Raw genomic sequence first — 10,167 nt, forward strand, 5'->3', positions numbered from 1 at the left:
TTGTGTTAGCGATCTAGATGATAGATTAAAAATCCCAGTTTCTTTTACTGGAAGCGCTGATTCTTTCTGTCTCTTTCTCTGTCCACCTCATCTCCCTCGTCTAGTTCTCTTGCCCATTTTGGGGTTCCTGCCAATGGTTCGTACTTGTTGTAATGATGAAATTGGAGAGAGGGGCTTGTTACTTCCCCTACTCTCCTGCCCCTGCCTAAAAAATGCTCTTGGTGATTCTGGATTCCTGAGTGCCACATGTGTTCCTTTTAAGATAATTATTTCTTTGTCGTGTGTAGGAGACTTCCCTCCAATCCGGCAAGTATTGTGCACCATTAGTGTATATCCTTCTAGTAGTACGTGCATGATTATATGACTGTTCTGAGGGTCTGGGGGACGTATTGTAAAATTTCCCTCTAGTTATCTGTCTGTCACCCCAAATATTTTGCCCCAGATCTTGGTTATATCTCAAATGAGGTTTGGGTTGAACTTGCGTCTGGGGTCTGGAGTGAAAATTTCTCACACGGTCAGACTGGTAGTCACCAAGATCTCTATCGAATTTTTTTTCCTTTCTTTCAATAGTTATTTCTCTATCTTTTATAGTTTGATTCTTCCTTACGTGTACCATGTGGCATCATTCAGCGTGACCAAGCATGGCATAACCCCTATACTTGGCCGCGCTGGTATATCCCGGGTGGTTAGGTCTAATTTACAGTAATTTATATATGTCCAACTACAATTGGACAATAGGCCTATGCAATTACTTCTTTTCCTTCTCTCCCCCTCCTTTGGTCTCTGTATATATGTGACAGTGAGGTGGATTTCTTGCATCTGACTGACAATAAGCAAGACTTTGTTGCTCTTGCATCATCATCGGTGACATTGGTGTGATATGCTCCTGATGATGATGCAAGTTCTTTTTTTGGTATAGGTTCCGTTTCTTTAATTAGTTTAAAACAATGCAGGTCCTCCTTTTTGAGAACAATTGTATATGCGTTGCACAAGTGATTTGCGTCTCCTTTTATAACAATATATCTAACAGTTTGCCTATTATATTATCTTCGGATTGACATTATGACTGACTGTTGGAATATGCATATAGAAAACACACTGTGTCTTTAAGTATGTCTTCATACCAATTAACTATAGAGCAGGGAACATTAACTGTTAAATGAGCTAGTGAGATTGGTATACTTACCTTTACAGACTCCCGCGTTGCTCAGTCCGCATTGCATGCATTTTATTTCAGTTTATTTTTACTTTATTTTCCTTTACTTTGTTATATTTGATTGTATTTTTTTTTTTTTTATAAATTATAAGCTTATAACAGTATGTGTACTTTGTTGCTATTTGATTATGGAAACAAACAAGCCAGTATGATGATTATATTACACCTGAATCCTGCTCTCGTAATACACATCTGTTTACACTAATTGCTGGAACAGGCACGAGTAGCGGCTCCCAGCACTGCTGGATCCCCTACTGCAGCTACGGCAACCTGCGCCGCTGACCTCACTACCTGACAGTGAGCGGCTATATACAGCGGCTTCCCATACCATCGGAGCAGCCGCCGAGATCACCGCCTGGGTACTAATGCTACAAGCAGCGGATGGTATGGATGCTGTACCCACTATCAGGAATCACGCTTAGAGGTCTTATAAACTGCCGAAAGAACTACCAGGAATCCGACAGGTATATTTAGTGACCTCCTGTATTACTACCTGCTGACACCTTGTGGGCTAGCCATCAATAATTCTACTGATATATAAACTGCATATTATTCATCAGTATAGCCAGTAGTTTTTCCTGGAACCATTATAGCTATTTATTAAACATCAATTACGGAACATTTGGCAAATCGATGCATCTAAATTACACTGCTCATTTACACCGAGAGGGATGAGATGATGGATGGACACATTTCTACAAATATATGCAGGTTTATACCATATAACTAATCTACTTGCTATTGGCCAGCAATACCACATAGGCGTTTTGAGACTGATTGAACTGCATTGAGTGTCTCCGCCTGCTACATTTATATGGTGTTGAATATATTTGTTTCTACCATTCTGAATATATATATTTATAACCCCAGGGATCCCATGATTCCACACTTTTTAAGTGTGTATGTTTGTAATTGTACTAATCGGCTTAATCAGGTATATCTTTTTATGATTGGTTTTAGTGTATTATTATTGTGTGGTTTGTAATAAAATTTGTAATTTTAATAGATCATTACTGTGGTTTTGAATGCCTACCTGGTATAATCTATACTTCTAGTGGTTGCTTTACGGAAGAGGTTGGCTACCTCTTCACCAGATGGCTGCTGATCTACAGGGGCCAACAAACCATATCCCTTGCTTGTTCCTTTTTTCCTCTAGACCACCAAGACATTTGTCACAGGTCAGAGCTGATTCCCTGGGGTTTTGCACCTGGGGGGAAGTGAGCCTAGCCTGTAGCCCCTCCCCTGCCACTGAGGCTTGCATTCTGCCTGCCTCAGGATAATGTCTCCTCCCTCTCGCCTGCACCTGATAACTAAAGCAGGTGCTGTAGATTAAGAACATTGTACTAGCAGGCATACTGTGTTGGAGGAATTTACCACATTACTACACCAGCACTAAAGGAGAGGGAGGTTTGGGCACTGTCTCCTCTGTACCTTGCTCTTAGAGCCTGGTCCTTGCCCCACTCCTTCCTGCTATCTATAGCTGGACAGTTGAGCATAATGGCCCACTATTTCCGCATTGAGAGGTGCCTGTGTGCTTGGGTGTTGAGTTTGTATGTGCTTCCGTTTTTGAGGGAAATTCTCTAGGGTCTGAAAGTTAATATCCATTTGTACATAACCTATGGATATCGACCGCTACCCCACTAACTGTTGTTGAGGTATGCTTTACTCTCATGCACTCCTAGATTGTCATGCACTCTGTTGTTTCACTAGTGTCTGAAACTGCATTGAATGTCTTTCAGATGCCAGTTACCAGGGAAGTTAGGGCCTCATCTGGCTCCTCCATGCCCCCCCCCCCCCTTCCCCCAGCAAGCAGGCTGACACCCTGTGTTGGCCCTGTGTAGTACCTACAGCCACACCACACTGGACATGCCCAATCTCATCTGATCTTGGAAGTTAAGCTGTGTGTGACCTGGTTAGTACTTGGATGGGAGACCACCTGGGAATTCCAGGTGCTGTAGGTCATATTGCTACAGGGGGGCAGCTGTGGAGGCAGTACTTTGCACGGTACATGCTGGACCACCTCTGTGCAGCTGTTGCTTGAAACAGCCTCCCAAAGGCTGGAGGGAAATCATGAGTATTTTCTGAGGACTGCTTTTCTCAGATAGAAGTAGAGACCCCCAGAATACCTACAGCCACACCACACTGGACATGCCCAATCTCATTTGATCTTGGAGGCCAAGCAGTGTTTGGCCTGGTTAGTACTCAGTTGGGAGACCACCTGAGAATACCAGGGATTGTAGGTCTAGTCAGCAGAAATTCTAACACAGGGTAGTGGCCATTGATAGGGGACAGACCTTGCCGCCTCCTTACAAGGCTCCATGCAGCACTACACCGGTCCTCTCAAGGACATAGGCTGTGCTTCCGGGTCTTATCCTATACCACTCCCTCTTTTCTAGGGCCTAGCTAGTTAAGGCCGTTGGTAGCTGTGTAGTAACACTGGAGCTCCTTACCTAGGAGGCCAGTAAGACAGAGTTGCTCACTCTGGGTTTATGTCTAGAAAGGCATTCACCTACTCGGTGAGTGCAACCACTACACTACACTATGCATGCCCGATCTCATCTGTCTTTGGAAGCCAAGCAGGGTTGAGCCTGGTTAGTGCTTGGATGTGAGACCACCCGGGCATACCAGGTGCTGTAGGTTTGCACACTGGAGGGTTATCCTTCAGGGGCTTGATTGCCATGGTAGGTCATATGGACTACACCCCTACCAAAACTTGGATGGTCCTTCCTGCGCCGCATGCAGGGCAGGAGACTATACCCTTTTGCAGCAGAATCCGGACAAGATGGTTTCCACGCTGGCAGCTTCCATAACAATATTTATACTTTAGCCGCACCAGCTCGGTCCTGGACTTCCTCCGCATGCAGGGCAGAAGTAAGAGTCAGGCTTTATTCTGGTACCTAGCTCCAGCCAGGGAGTTTACAGCCCTGCGCTTCAGGGCCTTGGGTAGCCAGACATCCAGCTCCAAGACCAGCTACCTGGCCTTGGAGCTGGTAGCTGGTCTTGGAGCTGGATGTCTGGCTACGGGTGATGGGCAGGTCCTCATCCAGGGGGTTCCTGGGAATGGGGGCCTACGTCTCCGCAGTGGATTAGGACCTCACCAGACACTTGGGTCAGAGAGGGAGTCTTTCAGGGCTTTGCTCTGAATTTAGTGATTTCAGCCTCTGTATTCCGTGGGATCGTGGTTGGGCTGAAGCTCGTCAGGAGTCAGTGGACTCCCTACTGGACTCCAGGGTCATTGGGCCCTGGTCGCACGCAAGCTATTTTTTGTACTGCTACGACCAGGTAATTGCTGTCTACAGAGGAGGGGTTAGGGATTTTCATGGGTGCCATCGGCTGTGCTGTGAGCTGCACAAACAAAAGTTTGTGCAGTTTCTGCACAGCCCTGTACTTACTCAGCCGCTGCGACGATCCGGGATGTCGCTGATGTCAGGAACCCTCCCTGGAAACGGCCGGGCACGCCTGCGTTTTTCCGGACACTCCCAGTAAACGGTGAGTTGCTGCCCACGAACGCCTTCTGCCTGTCAATCTTCTTGCGATCGCTTTCTTTGTAAGATTCGTCATTAGCGGCCGACGCACCTGCGCATTGTGAGTCACGCGCATGCGTAGTTCAGACCCGATCGCACGGCTCCGAAAAAATGTAGCATGTGATCGGGTCTGAATGACCCCCATTGTCCTGGCACCCCATACCTTATGGGGCTTTCTGCAAGAACCCTGTGTTAGGTTCAGCGGTGCGCAGCATTTATTGTCCTATTCTCCATTTCTAGTTGTTAACTGGGTCTTCAGTTCCCCGGTTCTGTGAGGGGTCCCTGTGCTCCTTACTGAGGGTTTGGACACCGGTAGAAAATACGGCATCCCAGAGCATTAAGGGTGCAGTTTGGGCTGTTTTGCTGGTCTTTGTGTCCTCAGGTTGGGTATGCAGGTATATTACTACCACTTCGGACATGGCTGTTCAGGTCAACGACATCCGTGGTTGGTTGTGGCTGTACATCTGTGTCACAGGGATGGCAGGCATTCGCCACATTTGGTCAACCTTTTTCTCTGGGCTCAGTCCCCAGAGTTCTTGACAGCACTCAATCAGGAGATGGTGGAGCCTCTTCAAGCTAGGGACTATCTTCAGTCCTTGGAGAGTGTTAATCCATGATTACAGGTGGACCCTGGGCTCACGCGGTAGGCACTTTCACAGGGAGAAATCTGTTCAGTTCAGCCCTTGTCCTCTAAGCTTGGACCAGGTCTCATTGGCACATACAATTTCAGTTTCTTGGTCCTCTCACAAGGGGTTCACCACTCTTCCGCAGGAGGGTTGCTCAAGTACGGCCTGGACTACTGTCCCTGTCCTTCGGTATTCAAGATGGGGACTTGATTACCTCTGATGCCAGTCCTCAGCACTGGGACAGAGGTTTCGTATGGTCACAGGTATCAGGACAGGACACCTCCAGTTTGCCAGCTCCCCATCCAGGGCTGGGGGCTCCAGGCTCTTTGTTGAGCGCTTGGCTCAGTCTCTCTCCTTGGGGGTCTGCACACGAAAGGGTTTCAACTGCTGGTCGGCCGTTTGGACCATTCAGGATTAGACGTGATGCGGTCTTGCAGGTCCTCTGGGTGTCGAGTTCTGGTTCCCATGCTGGGAGCCTGCACCCTTTCTAGTAATTGTATCAACGACTTATAGGAGTTCTTCCCTGTTCATCTCTCATGCAATATCCATCCCTCTGTAGGCATCTGTGGGTCCAAGCGGATAGGGGACAGGATGTTCAATTGGCTCTGGATTGGTCTCCTTGGTTCTCAGGGCCTTGGTCGGCATCCTGGTCAAAACTGTCTCTTTTTATGGGATGGCTCTGGTGACATGCGTCCCACAGTCAGGGGTTTTTCCACAGAGCCAAGGAAAACGACTTCGGCCTGACGTTTGTTAGGGCGCTTGGTGATCCTTCCTTGTTTAGGATCTCTCAAGGGTTTTGCTCTTTGTTCATTCAGTTTTTGAGGCCTGCTGGTTTTTCCCCAGAAAGTTTGGGACATGGGTCTACAAGTTTCATCTTCTAGAGTCTTGGCTATGTCAGTCCGTTTTTCTATGTCGGCAGGATCAATTCTCAATCGTCTGATCCTTCTCAGGCCTCTCTCTCTTCCTGTTTGGCTTCTGTTGATACCCCCAGTTGCTCGGGGGGATGTGTCCTTGGTTCCTCGGGCCTTCTTCTTGGCTCCTTTTGTCCCGTTGGACACAGGGCAGCCGTGTTGGCTCCCCTGGTGGACCTTTTTCCCCCTTAATACTGTTTCCTACAGACAGGGCGATTCCTTTCACTGGTTGGACTTCTTGCCTTAGGTTGTTTCCAGGTTCCGGGGTCACCTAGGCATGGTCCTTCGGGCCTTTCATCGTTGGTTGTTCTGTGGACTCTCTGCAGGCCTCTGGATGGGCCTCTGGATGATCACTGTTCATATTCCCACAAACGGGGCTGGCCAGCTTCTCTACAGTCCTGGGCCAGGTTGCTTCATCGCCCATTCGCTGGGCTGCTTTAACGGTGAAGGTTATGTCCCCTGCGGGGGTTTTCTTCTCCTCCTGCTGGTTTAGCTTGGAGTTCTTTGGGGCAGCTTCCGGTGGGGCCCATGTTGCGCAGCTTACAGGGAAGCCTTGTGACTTCTGCTTTGACCTTTGTCAGGTTTTTAGGCGTTGAACTCCTGGCTTCAGGTGTCACCACCTTCAGGCACAAGGTTTCTTGTGCAGTCCAGGAGCGTCCCCATCCTTGAGTGGACAGCTTTGGGACATCCCAGTGTAATGAATCCTGTGCCTCCTAGTGGACAAAAAAGAAAATAGGATTTATGTTCTTACCTTGCTAAGGGGGTCATTCCAAACCGTTCGCACGCAGTGGTTCTTCGCTGCGGTGTGAATGGGTCGGGACTGAGGCTGCATGGTGCCCGCAATGCGCACGCGCATCATTGCCCGGTCAGCGACATCACCAGTGCAGAAAGTGATCGCAGCGACGATTGCATGAAGACTGACAGGCGGGAGGCATTCCGGGGCAGATACTCACCATTTTCAAGGCATGGTGAGGCGAATGTAGGTGGATCCAGGCGTTTGGAGGGCGGATGTCTGACGTCAATCCCGGGCCCTTCGTCGCTGGATCCGTCGCACAGTGCGAGTAACTCTTACCCTGGTCTTGTTTTGCAGGAAACTTTTTTAGCATAGCAGGGCTGCACAAGCGATCGCACCCCTTCTATGCTAAAATACACTCCCGCATAGGTGGCGTCAAGTTGATCGCATGAGCAGCAAAAAGTTGCTACGTGCGATCAACTCAGAATGAGGGCCTAAATCCTTTTCTTTAAGTCCATAGGAGCACAGGACAGCCTCCCGGATGCACCTGTCCTGTGGGAACTTCTTCCTATATGTGGTGGTGTGTGGCCGGTCATCCTATGAGTATATCTCTAGGGGCGATGTGGTTTTCCTGTCTCCTCTTTTCCAGCTCTTGCTCGGGGCTTGCTAACTAAAACTGTCAGGCCTTGCTTTGGGGGCAGGATATAGCGGACAGGGAGGCTGGTTCATGCTGGGAAGAAGAAAGTAACTCTTTGGTGCTTGCCTCGCTCTCTATCCAGCCTATACCCAGTGTAATGAATCCTGTGCCCCCTATGAACTCAAAGAAAAGGATTTAACAAGGTAAGATCATAAATCCTATTTTTTGGAAGGACTGCCTCTGATCACTAATGATTGGTAGATGAAGGTATTAATTGTAACAAATTATACTTATGTAAAATACATTTCATGAACTCGCTGCAAATAATGTTACATGGAGGAGAAGCCTAGATATTTAACGTCCCTACCTCTATTAACTATGGCCTCACAAATGGAGCAGATGCCTTCAAAGACATTGTCAGGATTTTGGGTAAAAATAATCCCACACCCAAGAGGTGGCTTTTTTGATCTTATGCCCAGGCATCACAATGGCATTCATTTTATCACTGGCAAGAACTGCTGCCAAACATCATCCGCATCCTCAGTAGCGTCGAGTAGTATGCAGGTATCCCCCTTATCCTGTTCCACTTCCACTAAAGCATCCTCAATTTCTATGATGTCATCATCACCATCTGTACGGCTCATCGCCACATTTCCAAATGGTGGAAGGAGGCTTCTCTACAAGTACAGTATCCGCAATGTCAGACTCACAAATAGCTAATGTGGACACCCCTAGAGTCTCATCAGGGATTTGTGAACACAGTGTGTTCTTCAGCCTCAGTGTTCTTTTTTGTGGACACTGATTTGTTGATTTTTTTTCCTTTTTTTAATAACATTTTATTGTCCTATTTTCAGATAAGTTGTACAAAATCGAAGATCAGGCCAAGAGGAGCATAAGTATCAACATAATAGAGCAATAAAGCAGAACAATAAAGCATAACAGTAAGGATCAATAGACACACACATAAGGTATATAGACAAGGGAAACTAAATGGGGGGGGAGGGGGGGAATAGAAGGTATATTCCAGAGTACCTATACACAGACCAGTAATCAGACAAATGGGTTATACAGCAGGTAGTCCTAAAGAGACAATAACAATTCAACAGGAAGATAAATAATAATTAGTTATTTATTGGATACCATAAGAAAGGGTGTAAAGAGTGAGGCAGGCCTTTGCTCTTGGCCAATCATGAGTACCAAAGTAACAAGAAATGGTATGTCTAGATTCATCAACTAGGGTTTGTATATATAAGTCCCATTTATTGTGAAAGATCCGTAAGGAAAAGTCTTTGTTCAGTAGAAGAGAACGCATTTCAAAATACAGAAACATCAGAAGTCTCAATTTCAATTCCTGAAGAGTGGGCGCTGATTTCTTGGTCCAATGTATGAGGATTAGTTTTTTGGCTAGAGTCAGTATGAGAATAACAAGAGGTATGCAACGGGGAGAGTGAACTCCAAGATTCCAGCCATTAAAGTAGAACAGAAGGCAAGCCTCAGGGTTGTGAGTTAGGGTTACATTAAGAGTAGTACTCAGAAAGTAGACTATTTTACACCAAAACCTACGAATCTTAGAGCATTCCCAGAAATGATGAAACAACTTTGCATTGTGAATTTTGTGCACATCCCTGTATCTTCACCTCCCATATATTTCCGTTGGGCTGGTGATATGTATACTCTATGAAGAAATCTAAGGTGTGTTTCCTGCAAGTAAGCGGAGTGCAAACATTTAGTGTATTTGCAGTACTGCAACAGAAGAACTTCTGAGGAGTATAGGAGGGTGGGTATATCTATTTTCCATTGTGTGAGTAGCTTCTGCGAATAGAGAGGGGTATTAACCTTTGCTTCTACCAAATAAGGATATAGTTGGTGAAGCTTGTATGTCGCTGCAGTTCTATGTTGCAATATCTTAATTATAACATGAGTGTTATGTGTAAGGGAGTCGGGGGGTCGTGAGAGCGGAGTGACTGAACATAGTCTCACCTGCAAATATAAGTAGAAGTGTCTGTTTGGGAGTTGGAATTGTTGCTGCAAATCAGCAAAAAGTGTACACATTGCCACCGGGGTCAAAGACTTTGTTCACAAGAGCAATACCTTTTCTTCTCCAGACCTGGAGTAATGGGTTTCGAATCGAAGGTGGAAAGTCGGGATTGCCCCAAAGTGTGAGGAAGGGGGAGAAACGAAAGTCTGTCTTCAATTTTTTATGTAGGCTAATCCACAAAATGTAAGTATAGTTGAAAATTACATTGGAATAGATATGTTTCGGGATAGCGGAGGATGTAAGATGCAATAGTGCGGAGGGAGAATAAAGGGTAAAAATTGCCTCATCTAAAAGAACATCGGTGTAAGTAGACTTGTCCAACAACCAATCCCCTGCATAGCGAAAGAATACAGCAATGGTATATGCTTTGAAATCTGGGATACCCAGCCCCCCATGTGATCTAGGAAGCATCAGTTTTGAGAGCGCAATTCTAGGTCGTTGACCTTTCCAAAGAAAGGAGGAAATAGCGGAGTTAATTTTCA

General features: G+C 46.5%; 1 non-coding gene and 1 pseudogene across 1 annotated transcript; both read left to right on the top strand.

The window, feature by feature from the left end:
- The first annotated feature begins 3,058 nt into the window (after positions 1-3,058).
- LOC134934359 (5S ribosomal RNA) lies at positions 3,059-3,177 on the top strand. Its single transcript, XR_010179782.1, has one exon. It is a non-coding gene; the product is annotated as a 5S ribosomal RNA (ribosomal RNA).
- A 163-nt stretch (positions 3,178-3,340) lies between these two features.
- LOC134936252 (5S ribosomal RNA) lies at positions 3,341-3,459 on the top strand (annotated as a pseudogene).
- The last annotated feature ends 6,708 nt before the right edge of the window (positions 3,460-10,167 follow it).

This window comes from Pseudophryne corroboree, chromosome 1 (genome assembly GCF_028390025.1).
Source record: "Pseudophryne corroboree isolate aPseCor3 chromosome 1, aPseCor3.hap2, whole genome shotgun sequence".
Taxonomy (NCBI): Eukaryota; Metazoa; Chordata; class Amphibia; order Anura; family Myobatrachidae; genus Pseudophryne; species Pseudophryne corroboree.